The sequence below is a fragment of the Castor canadensis genome, chromosome 7 (assembly GCF_047511655.1).
Source record: "Castor canadensis chromosome 7, mCasCan1.hap1v2, whole genome shotgun sequence".
Classification (NCBI taxonomy): domain Eukaryota; kingdom Metazoa; phylum Chordata; class Mammalia; order Rodentia; family Castoridae; genus Castor; species Castor canadensis.
Genome location: NC_133392.1, coordinates 150,567,771 through 150,585,242, shown reverse-complemented (window position 1 = coordinate 150,585,242; position 17,472 = coordinate 150,567,771). Strand labels below are relative to the sequence as shown.

Sequence of the window (17,472 nt, the reverse complement as noted above, 5' to 3'; positions counted from 1 at the left end):
TTTGTCGGGGCTGGATTTGAACTGTGATCCTCCTGATCTCTGCCTCCTGAGTAGCTAGGATTACAGGGGTGAGCCACCAGTGCCTGACCTAAAAGACTTTTTCTTCATGTCCAGAGTCCTGTGCTCTTAACATAGATGTTGGGTAAATCTGGGGTGATTAACACTGACAAAAGAGTGCAGACAAGGCCGGCTGCTGAGGGCACCAGCCCCGATATCCCCTAGAGGCATGTTGTCCAGGAGCCAGGAGCTCCTTGTTTACACAGTCTCGTTTCACTCTCATGACAACCCATCAGGTAAGGACCATTACTATTATTGGTGTATTTTAACAGGCAGGTAACTGCGGCTCAGAGAGACAAGACCACTCTCACGACATCACACAGCTGTGCTGGGAAGGTCAGGATTCAAACTTGGATCCTCCCAACTTCTCACCTTCTCTGGTTTGAAGGCTTTTGGTCCACAGTGGATCTCTACCTTCCCCTGTGCCTACGTCCTGAGCCCCATCCTGGCCAGTGGGCAGCCCTATGCCCCTTTAAATCCCACTTTTGTTCATGTTCCTCCCGTCCACCCTGGCCAGCTTCCTGGGCCTGGCAGGCTGGGCCAAAGGATAGTCCAACCCAGCCCAGCCCAGCCCAGCCTACCTGGGCCTGACTCAGTCTAGCCCTTCCTTGTGGTAACCAGGGCCCCCTCCTGTCTTCCAGCTTCCTGCCCTCTGCCTGCCTGCCCCGACTGGCAGGTCTGGCAGGTGAGTGACTCACACACCTGAGCCTCTGTACACCCCAGCCTGACCCGGCAGGGAGCCAGTGTAACCGACCCTGGGCTCCTGCCTGTTCTACCAGCTGCTTCGTCCCACAGGACCTTTCCCTGCCAGTGGGGAACTACCCCGCTTGCTTGCACCCCTTTCCCCGAGGACTGCAACTGAACCACAAGAATCAGGTCAGCCTTTCCCTTTCTATTATCTCTGTCCCTTGCTGAGTTGGAGGAGGAGCCTTTGGAAGTCATACTGGTGGTGGTGGGGGGGGGTCCCTGCTGCATCAACACCCTTGGGCTCCAGGCCTGGGGCACCCTGCTGTCTCCCAAGTGACAGTGGGACCTGGGGATGGTCTGGGAGAGAATTGTGCTGTGGCCATGGCTATGACCCCGACCCCATGGCTAGCAGGGCAGGTCAGGACACCGTGGGAGGAGGAACGCAGAGTGTGCCTGGAAGGGCGTGTGCCTGGTAGGAATTTCCCCCACTCCCTTCTTAGGGTCACAGAGTTTGAGGGATGCAGCTTGATAGGGCCTCTGAACACCCTGTTCAACCACACCACTTTACAGCTGGGAAAACTGAGGCTGTCAAGATACGGGGCACTTCAAGGTCACTCAGTAATTTGTGGCAGAGCAGGGGCTGGAAGCCAGCAGGCCCCATGCTCTGCTCTGAGTTCCTTCCTTGCTCCTCTGTATCTGCCTGTTTGCTTCTCCTCATTCCCACCTGGTAGCCCTCTCTCATCCTGTCCTGGCCATTTTGTATCCGGGAGGACTGCAGTCTGCACAATGCCACAGACGGGTTTTATGGGCTCACAGATGGATGGCATTTTAAAGTTCACCCAGGTAGTCCTGGCTGTGTATCCCTGACAGCTGGTTGCTTAGTCACAGCTTGAATACCTCCACCAGTGGTCAGCTCACTGCTTGTGGAGGCAGCTTCTTTCACTTTTGTGACCAGTGCTGGTGGATGAGGACTTAATACTTGATGGGCTCTTACCTTGTGCCAAGTGTCTTGCTAAGAAAACATGGTGCATGTGTTAGCTCATTTAATCCTCCAACACCCCCATGAGGTAAGTATTATTCTTATCACTCTTATTTTAGAGCTGAGAAAACAGGCACAGAGAGGTTAAGTAACTTACTCAAGATTTCACAGCTTGAGCAAAGCAGAGCTAAGGTTTGAACTCAGGCAAATCTGGATGTATAGATCGCATGAGCTGTTTGCTTCCTCATGGCACTGCTACCTTGTAGTGGTGATGCTCACCTGGAACAGGTCCTATTGGGCATAGTGAGGCTGAGACTGTGAGGGGACATTTAGGTGACCACGTGACTCTAGTTGGATGGGCTCCCAGGAACCTGGGTCCCTGCAAATGTCACTGTCAGTGTTTCTGTTGTCACCTGATTCATCTTGGCATGTCAGTTCCGCCTCAGGTGGCCCCTGGTGCCAGAGTCCAGAGTGCCAGAGTCTAGGGCAAATGGCCAGTGGCTTCTTGTATGCCAAGTGCTGAGTGGCAAAGGGAGGGTGAGCAGCAGGGGGTTGCATGAGTCCCCTGGGCAAAGGAGGCAGGAGGAGTGGGGGGCGCGGCAGAGGGACAGGAGGGGCCTGGGTCCCAAGTCTGTTTTCTTCATTTCATCATTGACACCCAAGTGGCCTCTGAAGTGCTGCAGCCCCACCGTGCCTTGCCTGCCTGCTAAGGGTGCCTGTGATCAAGGGGAGAGCCACATCCCAAGGACTTCACAGTTTACAAAACAGGCCCACATCGCTGGTCCTGAAGGGCACTCACAACAGCCTTGGGAGCAGGGCAGGGCAGGAATGGCCACCCCCATAATGACTGTCCCCATAATTAAATGACAGAGGCTCAGAGAGGTCAGGTGTCCTGCCTGAGGTTACACAGCTAGGAGATCCCTTTGGGTTCCTAACAGAGCACGCTTCTCCACCCCAGGCTGGTCCCTCCTCTCCTGGAGCATTCAGCAGGAGTGTCAGAGCTGGTGAGGTGGCTGTGTTTCAGCCTTGCTTGGCTGAGAGCCACCCCCTACCCCCTTGGAAGGTTAGCAGACACCCTCTTACCTGGCAGGATGTCTTCTCCAGGATGGTGGTGGGGAGGAGGTTGCTGAGGGGAGCCTGCTGTGCCCCTCCTCCCAGGGACAATACAGTAATAGCAAGGCAGTGATGATGGCAGTGAAGACCATTTGCTAGCACTCCCACTGTGACCACGTTTCCATTTCCTGGGCACCACCCTAGGTCAAGCATGGTGCCCAGCAGGGTCCTCCTGCACAGATGGAGGAAACCAAGGCTCATAGGGGTGATATCTTTTGCCCAGGGTCACACAGCTGTCAGTGACACTGAAATCAACAGTCAGAAAATTAAAAGCTCTATTACCTAATGTCGCCATGCAAGGTTTCGTTCACAGCCAAGACCTGATTTTTGTGTCTTCCTACTTGGTGCCTCTGGACTGGGCTGTGGTGGGACTGGAGAACCATGGCTTCTGGTCTTTCTTTCTCTAAATCTGGGACCTCAGCAAGCCACTGGCGTGGGGGCAGATCATTTCGTCTCTGTGTCACAGTGCCACCTGTGAACAGACAGCTCATTACCCAGAACCTTCTGTACTGCAGTATTCTTGGCATTTAACCCTCAGCTGCTATGGGATGCAGAAGCACAGGACGTGCAGATGACTGAGCTCGGTCAAGGTCACAGGACCAGGATATGGGGGCAGGGGTTTGAAGCATGTTTCCCTAGCATGATGAAAGCTCCCAGGGGAGTGGGGGTCTCCAGGGTACCCAGGAACTGAGCAGTGAGCAGGTTTGGAAACTTGGACCCCTGGGATCCCAGGAAGCCAGCCTTGGGAACAGGTCCCAGGAACTCAGCAGGTGCAGGTGCTACAGGTGGCCTGCCCTGCCAACGTGAGTCCTTGGCTCCCAACTCAGGCTCCTCCCTCTTTGCCCTTCAACAGAATGGGAGACCCCTCCCCCATCCTTCTTCCTCTCAGGAACAGGCAGCCCTTGTTCCCAGGGGACCAGGAACACAGGGTCACCTTGCAGCCTTCTCTGCAGAGATCCCTCTCTCTCCTCCTGACCCAGCCTGGTTTAGTTCAGCTACTACAGGGCATGTGACCCCCCCAGCAGGGTCAGGTAGCCCCTTGTCTACATCTCCCTCTCCCCATTTTACCCTGCCCTGAGGAAGCTGGATTAAATCTGATAAGCACTCGCTCGATCTGATAAAAGAGGTTCCAATGTCAGGGCTTGTTTCAGTAGAGCTGCAGTGGGGAGGGGACCCAGGCCTGGAGCCAGGAGGCTGCTCTCTGCTCTGGTGTTAATGCCCTTTGCGACCCTGAGCAAATCTCTGTCCTCTCTGGACCTCAGTTTCCTCTCTGGGAAAGGAAGAAGTTGGCTGGGATTGTGCTTAAAGGCCCTTTCAGTTTTGAAAGCTTCTGAGTTGCTCCTATGGGTGGCCTCCAGGTGCCCTGTGGCTTCTGGCCAGCTCTCCATCTCTCTCTGCTCTGCATGGCGGGAAAGCCTGGGAAGTTTGGGAATTCAGCTTCTGGTTCGTGGAGGACTGGTAGAGATTGGCCATCTGCAGAGAAAGAGGCCTCCTAGGTCCTTTCCACCTTGTCAGGGGAAAAAGGATGGACTTTGGGGCCAGGGTTGAGTTCAAATCTCAGCTCTGTGCCTTCTGCTGGTGTGAACTTGGATGAGTTACTTGTCTTGGTGTATATCACTGCCAAGGAGGCACTGAGTCACTGAGCTGTGTGAAGGCTGTGCGTTCAGATCACAGGCAGATCACTAAGCTGAGTGTGTAATAAGTGCTCAAGAAAACACGAGGGCATGTTATGGCACCAGCACCGCCTGACACCCTGTTTCTGGAAGATGGATATACTCTAGGATGGCAGGACACCTCACTGTGCTGTCTTGGACCATAATAATACAACGTGATCCATTCAGACAAGTGAATGTCTCTAAGAGGGACAGGGATGGCACAGTGCTTTCTAGTCTTTTCTTCTGTTTGTTAAGCTTGTTCTAGAAACTATGAAACTGGACCACCTGATTTGATGCCTGCTTTTCCAGGAATGCTGGGTTGTGTCTCTTTCAAGTCTTATTTCCCCATAGAAATCTGGAACCCCGAGCCTCTGCTGGGGGAATGGGAGGGGGGAAGCCCACTAGACACTATCTCACCCCGGAATTTAGCCAGGCTGGTGAAGCCAGTGGTCAGATTCACAAGTTGGAAGAACTTGGGGGTCAGCAGGATATCTCCGAAGGAAAGTAGGGTGCCAGCCCCTAAAGGTCTGGGCTCCGGAGGAGGGGGGAGTGCTCCATAGGCCCCAGAGAGCTGGCAGGGAGTAGGGGTGATTCTGACCGAACCTACACGCTGTTCCCAGGCCCCACCCTACAGCTACAGGGCAGGGCGCTCGCTCCACTTGGCACAGTTGGCAGCCAGCTCCCTTCCTCCTACCCCCATTCAGAGACATGGGGCTTCAGCTGAGCAGATGAAAGTCCCTGACAAAGTGCAGGTGTCTGGGAAGGGGAAGATGCTGGATCAGACGATATGCTATTGCTATCTTCAGGTCTCACCTGCATGGCCCTCCTTTATTTCCTGTCCCTAGAAAAATCAACATACATTTTCCTCTGCACTCTCTGGAATCTCTGCCAGGGGATTTTCCAATTAGCAGGGAAACTGCATCCAGCTTCCTCCCTCTTCACTGAGGGGTTGGGGCTGGGAGTGGAATTGTTGTGGTTCATTGGTTCTTCTCTTGTTTTTCGTATTTTCATCCATCCATCATTCTTCCTTCTATCTACTCTTCCTTTTCTCCGTCTATCCCTCTTCCTTCAATTCTTTCTTCTTTCTTTCCTTCCATCCATTCATCATCCATCTACCCACCCATCCATCCATCTTCCACCCACCCATCATACACTCATTCATCCATCCATCCATCTTCCACCCATCCATTCATCCTTCTTTATTGAGTACCTGTTTTGTACTAGGCACTATATTCTGGAGATTTGACCCTGCAAACAGACATGATTCTGCCCTCAGAGTAGAAGAAGCAACCGATAATTGGTGAGTGCAGTGCCTCATGGTGTGGCCTGAGAGGGTGAACAGCTTCTGTACTTAGGAGGTACAGCTCCCTCAAGGAAGCTGGTAACAGCCCCTGCCTTGTGGAGTTATTGTGAATGGATGAGATCATACAGGTAAAGGATTGGCCCAGTACCTGGCCTGTAGCACATGCGTGGTGAGTGCTATCTAGGAGGAGGAGGATGATGAGAACAATGATGAAGTCACCCAACAAAGGTCTGGCTCTATAACCATCGCAGAGTTTCTCTGGGCAGGCTGCTTGTCCTTGGCAGAGGCAGAGGTAACAGGGGGATGGTAACACAGGGCAGGCTCCAGGCCAGCTTCTCAGAGTAAGGGCAGCCTAGGATCAAATCTCCTCCTTGGGGCCTGGCTGCTGGCCAGGTCAGCTGGTCCCTGCATGTGTGGGACTGAGGGCTGCTGAGGGACCTGAAGTGTTTTACGGCAAGATAAATCTGAGAGGAGGAGCTGTTCTTTGATTTTCTTTTTGAGAGAGCATTTTGTAGTGTAGCCCAGGCTCATTCGTGGTCTTCCTGCTTAAGTCTCTCAAATGCTGGGATTACAGGTATAGCAACCATGCCTGGCTTCTGCAGACTGTCTTCATAGGCTCAGGGACAGAATGTCTAGAAGCCGAGAGGAAGCAAGGGGTGCAGGGGGCCAGGAGGTCCTTGGGGTCCCCCTGGGGCCAAGAGAGCTGGGACAAGTCAGTCTGTGTACCAGTACTTGCTGTTTCTGGGAGGTTGCTGGGTATGCCCTGCCAGAGCAGTGGTTTTTGGAATCAGACAAAGTAGGTTCAAACCAGGCACTCCTACTTACCAGCTCCTTGGGATGGTGGGTAAGACGCCCCTTTCCCAGCCCCGGCTCTCTCATCTGCTGGGGGAATTGCAGTAGTGACATTGAGGGAGGAGGGAATAGGTCAGAGAGGGTGAACAGCTTCAGTACTTAGGAGGTACACATTAGACAGACTCTCATTGTCACTATAGAAACATCTGGGTGACACCCAGGGTTGTGATCCATGGTTGTGGGACTGAGCAGGTGGGGATGGAGGCTGAACTCCTCGTTGTGAGGTTTGGGGGAGGTCTGGGGATACAGTCAGATAGACCTAGAATGTGAGACTGACTTGTTGTGTGTCTCAGGTCATTTGGCTCTCTGTGCTTCATTTCCTCATGAGGAAAGGGATCTTGGAAGTAGAAGTCTGTAGAGTCTTACAAGAGGAAACGGGGTGGGGCTGGGAGCGCAGTGACTGGTGCACCTCAAATATGCACAAAGGTTCAGTAAGAGGGGCTCTCACCAGAGGCCAGCAGCTGAGGGATAGTGTGAGTGCAAATGTGAGGTCTGCAAATGTGGGGACTCTGGGCTTCATCCGAGGAAGGGCTTGGGTCTCTTTCTGGTTATGTCCCTCACATGCTGGATCTCCATCTAAAGGTGCCACTGCACGTTGCCTCTGCTGATCTGCCAGGTACTTCAGCAGGTCCGTCCTGCTGGAGGCTCTGGGGTTGCAGAAGAAACTCATTTTCAGGAGCTTAGCTTCTGTACCCTACTGGGAAACACTTAGCCAGAGGCCACGGGGCTGGAGAGTAGCAGCATGGACCCTGGATTTCAACACCAGCACTTTTGCTGTGTGATATTGGGATAGTCACTTAACCCCTCTGGGTCTCAGTTTCTTTATTCACGGAGCCGGACAAAGCCACCTTCCTGGCAGGGCTGCTTGGGGTTGCTGTGCTCAGTGGGTCTGTCAATGGGAGGGCTGCCAGGCCGCCTCTGTGGAGGGACAAGGGACGAGGATGAGGGAGTAGCTAATGAGTGCTGGGGCTGGTCCAAAAAACCAGTCTATAAAATTCCTGCTTGCAGCCTCTGGTGTGCTGCGAATGGGAGTTTATGTGAAGGACACAGTCACATAAGGGCCCATTGTTCCCAGTGGGGACGGTTTTATGACTCTTTCATCTGGGAACCAGGGAGCTTGTGGAGCCTCCCAGCCCTGGGCGGTGAAACTAGGGGATGATGGAGGTTTCTGGGGCTCGTGCCAGGCCACAGCTGTGGCCAGGCCTTCCTGCCATGGCCCAGGCAGTCTGGGAGGAGTGGACATCTCTCCCTCCAACCCCCCAAGTATCACTGCATCCTCTGGGCTGGCAGCTGTGGCGCTGTCCTTCCCCCTGCTCAGGCCCTTCCCTCCTGGAAACCTTATGTCCAGTCCCAGTTCCTGGCCTGGTTGGCTTGGCAAGCCTGGAAGCTCACTGTGACCCCAAGCTCAGCAGCCAGTGCCACCTCCCTTCCATCCCTACAGCAACTTCTAGAACAGGCTCTGGGCTGTGTCTGTTGTCAGCTGACCAGGGACTGTCATGCCCCGGGAGCCTGGCCTGGCGCTCTGAGCCCTGGGTCGGGCGGTAACCTGATACCAGGAAGCACAGACTTTGTCTTGTCCTTTCTGCTCCAAAACTAATCCCAGTGGAGAAATCCAACTTCCCTGGTTCAGCAGACACCCAAGTTCTCTGCCTGCTCATCTCCAGAGGGGGGCTGCAGATGCTCATCCCTGGCTGTAGGCGAGGATGACACTTGGGCCTGCGAGTGTTTGCAGCCACCTCTGATGCCTCTGGTCCACATTTACCCCTGCTGTGACCTTCCTTCTTGTCTCTGTCACCTTTGCCATTTTAGGAGACACAGGAAGGCTGAAGCCTGAGGCTAGGATACTGTATATCTTAACTGGTCCCCTCCCCCAGGACTCAGGAGTCCCTGTCAGTCATGTCATTCTTCTTGTGACAGTAGTCAGGGACAGAGGGCACCACCTGAATGCTAGTCCCTCCTTTTTTCATGCACTGCTTTGCTTTCAAGGAATAAAAATACATCCAGGTGGAGTGGGGCTGTAGCAGGCTCAAACCCTTTGTTCTATCTCCAGTACCACACAAACAAACAAACAAACAAACAAACAAATTCAGGAGAGTCCAAGTGGAGGGGCTCTGTGTGAGGACAGGTTACTCTGTTGGAAATTCAAAGTTAAGACAAAGTGTCTTTGTCCCTCAGTTTCCTCATCTGTAAAGTGGGGATAAAGTGCCCACTTTATAGGGTTGCTGTGGGAATGAAATGAGCTAATACAGGGAAGTGTTCACACAGAGCTGGACATTGAGTGCTATTATTATTATTATTTTATTTTGAATATTGAGTTTGGACCATCCAGCTAACACAGTCTCTGTCCATCTTTTCCTCCCACTTTCCTCTGCACCCTGGTTTTTTTCCTGTGGACTTTCAGATTCCTAGAACCTGGACTTGAACTTGCCTGTGGTTTTCTGTGGTGTAAACTCTGGCCCTGTTCTCCACAGTCTCACTGTATTCCAGTTCCTAATTTCTGGGAGAAAGAGTGGATGGGCTTGGCTGGGTGAATGTCATCTGCTGTGCTGTGCTGTGCTGAGGAGGAGGGGGCTCCCCTGACCCATGAGGTGTGGGGTCAGGGCCACCAGAGAGGAAGAAGAGTGGAGAATAGTGGCCTTGTGCTCTCTCTGTCACCCAAGCCACCCAGACAAGGTTTCTAGACTCCTGCTGTTGGAACTTGGAGCCTATGTAGACACAAATGACTGGTCTACTTAAAAGGTAAAATAGTTATTAATGGTAAAAATCAGGGGATTTCATATAAAAGTCTGGAATGTTGGCTTCTCCTGGGAAAGAAAGGAACCTCTGGAGACCCTGGTGTGGGGATGGATTTCCCTCACTGGGGGTGTCTACCTGTCACCTGGAGCAGGAAGGCTCTCTGTGCCTTCTGCAACCCCATAGTGTGGTTTCTGTCCACACTATTTCTTCTTTCATTTTTATCCCCTGCCAGGCTGGGGTTTATTACCTTAATCCATATTTAATTCTACAAAGAAAAAGAAAATTCCTACAGCCTTTCAAAATGTGGGGATTTGTATACAAACCCAGATCTGTGCTAAATCATCCACGAATAATATTGTGCTTAATCCTGGGGACAACCCCGTGAGGCAGGGATTATGTTATTTTCATCCTTCTGTGCAGATGGTCAAACTGAGGCTCAGAGAAGGAAATAACTTTTCTAGATGCACACAGGTCATTTGACTTTACAAATGACTTTAAATGTTGAGAAAAGTTGCAAGCCCAATGTAGCCCACTTCCTGCCGACTGACCCCCTCCGGAATTGGAGAGGAAGCTGATGGCTTGATGTCCTTCACCCTGGACGCTGTAGCATGTTTTCCTACACACAAGGACAGGAGTCCTCAAACACCACAGAACCACTGGAATCAGGAAACTCTAATCCCCAGACTCCATTCAAGCTTCACCAGTCGTCCCGACAATGTCCTTCATCGGGAAAGGATTAAGCTTAGAACCACGTGTTGTACTGAGTTGTCATGTCTCTTCAGTTTCCCTCCATCTGGAAGAGTTCCTCGGCTTTTCCTTGACGTTCATGACCTTGACATTGTAGAAGACATTTAGAGAAATGCCCCTGGGTCTGGGACAATTTGCACTCTGTCCTGGTGACGTGTGTTATATAGCTCTGCAGGAACACTGGAAGTGGTGCAGTCCTCTGTGGGTCCAACTCATGATGTCCCAATAGTTTGCCATGGACCACGTCCTCTTCCCTTGAACGCTTGGGCATGGTGGCGCCTGCCATGTTTCTCAGCCGTAAGGTTGCTTTTCCCGATTTGTGGTTAATAAGCACTTATTTGGGAAGTAAATAGCAGTTCCTGACCTTCAATTTATTCATTTAACTCATTTACATTAGTGTGTACTCTTGGTTTTCTATTGTATTCAATGCAATGGAAATGTTACAACTGTGATTTATTTTGGTGCTCAAATTGCCTTTAGTTGGCTTGTGACAGCCTCTTTGAGCTTGTTTCTGTGTCCTTTTGCTATGTCCCCATCACTCTGAGCAAATTTAAATTTCTGGTACAGCAATGTTTTAGACTCAACTTGGTCTTCTCTGGGAAGCAACCATTTCCCAAGGAGCCCCGGTTCTTTTCAGGACAAAATGGTATTAGAAACCATGATCTGGCTCTCAGTGTGCTCACTGCTACTGGGTGAACCTGCTGTGACCCTTCTGGGTGGCCAGAGGTATGAGGTCACACTGATGCTTCCAGTACCCATCCAACCCCACAGGGCTCAGTCTCCTTGATCTGTGTTTGGAATTCCCTTCTCCAAAGAAGGATCCTGAGAGTATAAACTTTTAACCACTACTACAGGAAGTTGCTGCTCATAAATAATAGTTATGATTGTTTATGATAATATGGTGCTAAATAGTTTATTTGTCAGTGAGAAGTTGAGCAGTCTCTATTAGACCATGTTGGGCTGCATCTTCAGAATCCTATGAGATAGGGCCAGGTGTGGTAGTACACGTCTGTAATCCCATACTCAGGAGGATCACAAGTTTGAGGCCAGCCTGGGCTGCATAGTAAGAACTTGTCTCAAAAATAGTAGTTCTGGTTTTTACTTTCACTCTATTGAAAGTATTTTCCTTTCCTAATAAATTTTACTATTGCTCAAAAACAAAAACAAAAAGCCAAAAAAGACCTGTGAGTTAGAAGATGGCAAAACGATTGCACTTCCCACTTCACAAGGAGAAAGGGTTGGGATGCTGTGCAGAGCTTGGGTGCATCGGCCCAGTGCCCTGTGCTGGGTCCATGGGCAGCCTGCTAGGATTAGCTACCTGTCTCCCTCCTGCCTTGGTTGCTTTGGGAGAACCCTGACACTGTGTCCCCAAGAGCACAGTGGCTCTGAATGGTCTCAGAGACGTGAAGTCTGTTTCCCCTCTTTGAGCCCCCAGAGCCTGTCCATCTGTGGCTGTGCCCTTGATCATAGCTCTCTTCTCACAAAATCTGCATGTGTAGGTCTTGGGTTGCAAGGAATCTGGAAGGCTGGTGGGGGTGAAGTGTGCTCAGTGCCTCTTAGCACCCCTCAAAATGCCTGTCCCACTAAACAGGATGGGGGCCTTCTGGAAAGAGTTCATCTTGATAAGAGACTCCGTTATTGCAGTTAGCAATGGAAATGGTACCCAGCTTCTTTAGATAAAGCTGTGGGAGGGTGGGCTCCGGGCTTGGGAAACCCACTTTCCCATTCATCCACCCACTTCCTTCTTTTGGTTGTTTGAGCTAGGGTCTTGCTGGCCTCTAACTTGAGATCCTCCTGCCTTCAGTTTCCTGAGTGTTCAGACTACAGGAGTATGCCGCCATGCCTGGATCACTTACTTCCTTTTTGATCCATCATGGGGCTGGACTGGAAAGGGGGTCAGAGGCAGGAGCCCTTCGTTCCCACCTTGGCTTTGCTACCAGCTTGCTGAGCAACCTTGGGTAAGTCACTCGGCCTTTCTGCCTAATGGAAAAGTCCCACTCCAGCTGGCACTTCCTCCTCTTTCCCAGCTCAGTGGCAGAGACAAGGGGGGAGCAGATTCCTGAATCCCATCCAGAGGCAATGCATCATTGATGAAATCCCGCTCTCCTCAGAGTGCTCAGTGAGCCGGTGACTCTGGTTAATTGAATGTTCTGGGACATGGACTCATTCCCAGAAATCCTATTTGTTCCTTTTGTGACAACTGAAAACTGTGCACTCATCTATTCAGCAGATAGCTGTTTTCACTGTAGCAGGTTCTATACCAGATTTTGGGATAATGTCCTGAATGAGACAGCAGAGCCCAGCCTCCAAAAACTCAGAGTCTGGAGAAAGCTATGGGGCAAACACACCACTGCACCTGGTAGGTTGGGCACACTGGGGAGGGGCTGCGGGATGCTCAGGGAGCCTGGGAGCCCAGTCTGGGAGCACTGGGGAGAGTTCCCTGGAAGGTGCTATCCATCTGGGGAGCTCCCAAAGAGCAGGTACCATCATACCCGGGGTATGCCAGACAGACAAACAGTCTGAATCATCTGTGCTAGGAGCTCAGAATTTGAGGCGGGAGCAGGCAGATAAAAGGTGTGTGCATGTCAAGATAGCAAGGTGGTGGAAAAGGAAGAAGGCAAGAGGCTGGCCTGGCCAGTCAGGTTCACTTAGTCTCAAGAGTGCATTTGGGATGCGATTCTTTTATCACAAAGGTAGAAAGCAGAGTGATAATGAAATCAAACTCCAGATCAGTGGAGGGGACTCAAAAGTCAGGGGGTTGCAGGTGGAGGGAAGGAGGCTTGTGGAGGACATAGTTGTGATAAAAGGCTCCTGCTTCTAGGGGCCTGCAGAACGCAGCCGATGGGGAACGCAGGCCCAGTGTTACCAGAACTTCAGCGGTGTTCAGAGAGTCAGCAATCTGGCTTTTTATGGGCAAGCTCTCAATGATCAAATGTTGGTGATTAATTAGCAACAACAGAGAAACTACTGTAGGCAAAACAAACGTGTCTGCAGGCTCCATTTGTTTTAGGAGCTGGTGGTTTGCAACCCTAACCCAGAGGGTTCTATGGATGAAGGTTTGAGGGACACCATTTGGAATCCATATGGTCCTCTAATTGTGTGTGTGTGTGTGTGTGTGTGTGTGTGTGTTTTGGTGGGACTGGGGTTTGAACTCAAGGCTTCATACTTGCAAAGTAGGTGCTCTACTGCTTGAGCATTACCTCCAGTCCATTTTGCTCTAGTTATTTTGGAGATGGGGTCTCTCAAATCTTTTGCCTGGGCAGGCTTTGAACCTCAATCCATCTGATCTCAGCCTCCCAAATAGCTAGGATTACAAGCATGACCTGGCTGGTTCTAATACTGAGTGGCCTCTACCTTGTGCTGGGCTCTCAAGGCACACTGGGTCTGGGCATGGCCCCTGCCCTCAATCCTGGATCACAGGGCCCTTGGACTAGAGATGATTTAAATCTGTGTCCAGAGTCACTCACTGTAAAAGTACAAAGCGCTGTGGAGCCCAGAGGAGGGGAGGTCGTGTGGAGAAGCTTCTAGGGGACCCTGGGTCCTGTGATAGTTTTGGGAGGAGAGGGTAAGGCTTGGTACAACCCAGGTAGCACATGGGCATCCCAGGTTGGAGGACTCAGGAGGGCTCACCCAGTGGGCACCTGAAGGTAGCTCTTCCTGCTTTGCTAGTGTTCCAAACTTCCCTCTACACTCTCCTGGCCATGGTTATTCACTCTGGAATGGAAGCTCCCCCTTGCCAATTCCTGGAAGTCTCCTGAGAGTCTGGGTCTGTCCCTGGAACACAGTAACGTACTTCTTACCTCCTTACCATGAGCTAGTGTTCCCTAGGCCTGGGGCTTAGAATGACTCTTAGGATGAGCTCTACAGCGCTTATGTTCTTGTGTTGACAATAAACAAGCAAAGAAACCAATGGATAAGATGATTCCAGTGAGTGGCCCTGCATGGCTTGTCTCCTTGCACTGTGGTGGTCTGTCTTCTCCTAGCCTAGGAGAGCCAAGGGGGTGGGGTGGGAGTCTCCCCAGTTCCTCCTTTCTTTGGTAGCCCCTATGGCTTGTCCCTGACAAATAGGGAGTAGTTTAAAAACAAATAAGCAATCAACAAGCAAACAAATGAACAAACCATATTTCTGCTGGCTGTATTGAATGAACGCACACAGGCTGACAATGATTTCAACCTACCTGCACCTGAACCCTGCGGAGGCTGCAGACTCATTATTATCAACCCAGGAGTAATTGCTGATAAGCCCCGAGTGTGAATTTCCTTGCACATAGAGAGGTAGCGGGGGAGTGTTTAATAACAACAGGGATAATCTTAATTAGTGACCTGATAACTGTAATTAATTGCATCATATCCGGAGGCCTCTTTGGAATTCTGGGAGGGAGCAGTTAGCATTTGGCAGCTTTGGGGCTGGAAGGGAGGGGTGCCAGGAGCTGCCTCACACCTTTTCCTTAATTTTGCCAAATTATCCGAGCGCTGAGCCTCGGTTTTTCTCACTGGGAGAATGGGGCTCTATCTCAGGGGCGTTGCCAGTTAGTGAGATTGATGTCAAAGCCCTGGCTTAGTAGGGTTAAGCAGGGATCCAATGCTGTGGGGTCAGGGGGAAGGCAAGAAACGCCCCGGTGACCTATGGCAGCCACCCAGGGGCCTTTGTAGGGGGATGGGGTGGGGGGCACATCACAAATCTGGGTTCCAAGAGTCTCTCACCTTGTAAGGAACCCCACCTCACACTGCTGCAGCACCTGCCCACGGGGTCGCCTTGGTGTGTGGCAGCGCTGCGGGAACGTGTGTGGGGGCACTGGGAGTGATGAGGCCCGCGTGCGACGCCCCCTCCTCCCCCTGCGGACCTCAGTTTCCCCGGCACGGGGAGGATGGGAGGGGGTGCGGAGCCCCGCCCCCTCGGTGGGGTCGGGGTGGAGAGGCGGGGAGGGGGGCGCGGCGGCGCGGCCCCGGCCACCAGGGGTTAAGCGGTGACCTCAGCCGCGGCGCCCCGGGACCGGCGGGCGGGCGAGCGGGCGGGGGCGGCGTCGCGTTGCGCCGTGCGCGGCTGGACCAGGCCGCTCGGAGGCGCGGGGCCGGCGCGGCGCACGGTGCGGGCCGCGGCCTCGCGGGCGGCGGCGGCCACTGGCTGGGCGCGGGCGGACGGCGGGCGGCGCCGTCCTGGCCATGGGCGCCCGCGGCGGCCGCCCGGAGCCTTTGTGAGCGGCGCGGAGCTGGAGCGGCCCGCGGCGGCGAGCGGTGAGTCCCGCGGCCCGGCCGGCCCCGGCCTCCGCCAGGGCTTTGTGTGTCCGGGTCCCTGGGAGTCGGTGTCCCCTTTGATAGCATGTGCGATCTCCCCGGGTGTCTGTGCGCCCCCGGGAACAGTCCGCGGGCCCGGTCGGTCTTCCCTTTGCGCGCGGTCCCTCTTCTTGTGTCACTCCAGCGGCGGTGTCACTAATGTGTGTGGCCCCTCCCCCAGTCTGTGTCCCTGTGTGCCCCTCTGCGCGACTGGGAGCTGCCTTTGTGCCTCAGTCTCTTGTGTGTGTATGTGTGTGACCTCCAGCCGGTTGGGGTGGGGACGGTTTGGGAATCCCTGCCCCAACCTGTGCCTCACTTTACCCAGCCCTTCACTGTGGTCTTTCCCCCCCCCAACCTCCCCATCTCTGCCCCCCCCGTTGACCTTGGGATGGGAGGGCTCCTGGATTGCATGAAGTCAGGGAAGGCTCTCTCACACTGGGTCCTTGCCCAGAGGGGACAGGAGTGGAGTGTGTGTGTGGGGGCGGGGAGGATGCTGGTCAGCGGTAGGGCCCTTGAGCCTTGGATCAGGAGGGTCCTGTGGAGGATGGAGACCAGCCTCCAGGTTGGCCTCTGAGAGGACACCCCCCCCACCTCTGCTGCTCCTTCTCCAAGGGTGGGGTCCTAGGGCATGGGTTTCTAATCTTTCTTTTGTGGCCTTGCCTAAGCCTAAAGCCAGCTGGGTGGGTCCCATACCCCCACCATGGGCTTCAGAGCTCAGTCACTGTCTCAAAGTCCTTGGCCTCCCTTGAGGGAGCCAGAGGCCCCATCTGCTCCTCCTTGGATGCTGGGGAGAGGGCAGGTTGTGTGGTTTCATTAGTATGCACAGCCCTGCCCTGTGGTCCTGCCCACATGGTGGTGAGCTGAAGCATCCGTCTGCCCATCTGTCCATCCATCCATCCACCCAGCCCTGGTCCCCACTATGTCTAGGTCCCAGGCACACAGAAGGAAAGGAAGGCATCATCTGAGGATCTCCAGGCTGCTGTGATTGTGGGTGGGGACTCTCAGGGTGAAGCTTCCTTGGGCCCCAACCTCATTTTCACTCTGTTCCATTACAGTTTACCTTCCTGAGGTTCCCTGTTCCCTCCCCCCATCAGAAAGCCTTGGCTCAGCTGTTTGCTCTATCCCATATGTGGGTCTCACTTGAGGACAGACACCTCCTCTCTAGCAAGCCACATAGGCTCCCAAGGCTTTTACAGTCCTTGCTCGGCCAGGGTGGTTCCTTTATACCTCCCAGGAGACTGCAAGCCTTTGAGTGTAGGGACCATCAGGCCCTGGCCCCCATCCTAGAGCAGTGCCTGGCATGTCATAGGTTCCAGCAGCTAGTTGCTGGAACCTGTGGTTCCTAAATCCTGCTGTTGCAAGTTTTAGCTTTAGAGTTGTCTAGGACCTGGGTACCAGGTTATAGGAGGAAAGGCAAGTCCATTGTTAATTTAGAAATAGTGAGTTTATTCATAGTACCTGCTAGGCCAGGAGCTGGGCTAGCGCTTCCTGTATAACAACATAATCTCCTTAGATGAGTTTTGAAAAGATAAAGAAGGTGTGTGTGTGTGTGTGTGTGTGATGAGAATAACTTACATTTACCTGTGTATAGTCACAGCTGCTGTTTCTTTGTTTCCACAACAACCCTGATAATTAGGCAGGGAAGATGGGCTCAGACCCATCTTACAGATGAAGAAAATGAGCATTGCAACATTTAGTGACTGCTTAAGGCCGCAGCTTGTCAGTGAAGGAGCCAAGACTGAGTCTGGGTCTCTCCAGTGGTTTAGCTCTTACCTTATCTTCAGTGCCTCTGTTCTGTCCCTGGCCCAACAAAGGTAAGGGAGCCCCTAGCTCACCCTCAAGGGGCCCAAAGTCCATGTAGAATGTCAAACTCATAAATAAGGGTGTGCTAAAGTTCTCTTTCCACCCCTCTGTGTCCTCTGGGGCCAGCCCAGGCACTTCCTTGCCCTGGGCCCTTAGAGAGCTCCTTGGCCTCTACCTCAGTGGAGGACACCTGAGCCGTTTTTCCTTTGGGTCATTTGCTTGTCCTGATAAGTGAGAGCCCAGAGTCTGAATTTTAGGAGTTTTGC

General features: G+C 52.8%; 1 protein-coding gene across 6 annotated transcripts in view; it reads left to right on the top strand.

Annotated features, from left to right (window-relative positions):
* Positions 1-713: 713 nt before the first annotated feature.
* Arhgef10l (Rho guanine nucleotide exchange factor 10 like) overlaps positions 714-17,472 on the top strand; it is a 142,358-nt gene continuing 125,599 nt past the window's right edge. Inside the window, exon 1 of one of the 6 annotated variants that reach the window (XM_074081199.1) lies at positions 714-933. The gene's annotated coding sequence lies outside the window, so the exon portion shown is untranslated. Of the gene's footprint in view, positions 934-15,290; positions 15,365-17,472 lie in introns of those variants that run through there. The other 5 variants (XM_074081203.1, XM_074081206.1, XM_074081204.1 and 2 more) reach the window with 5 other exon arrangements.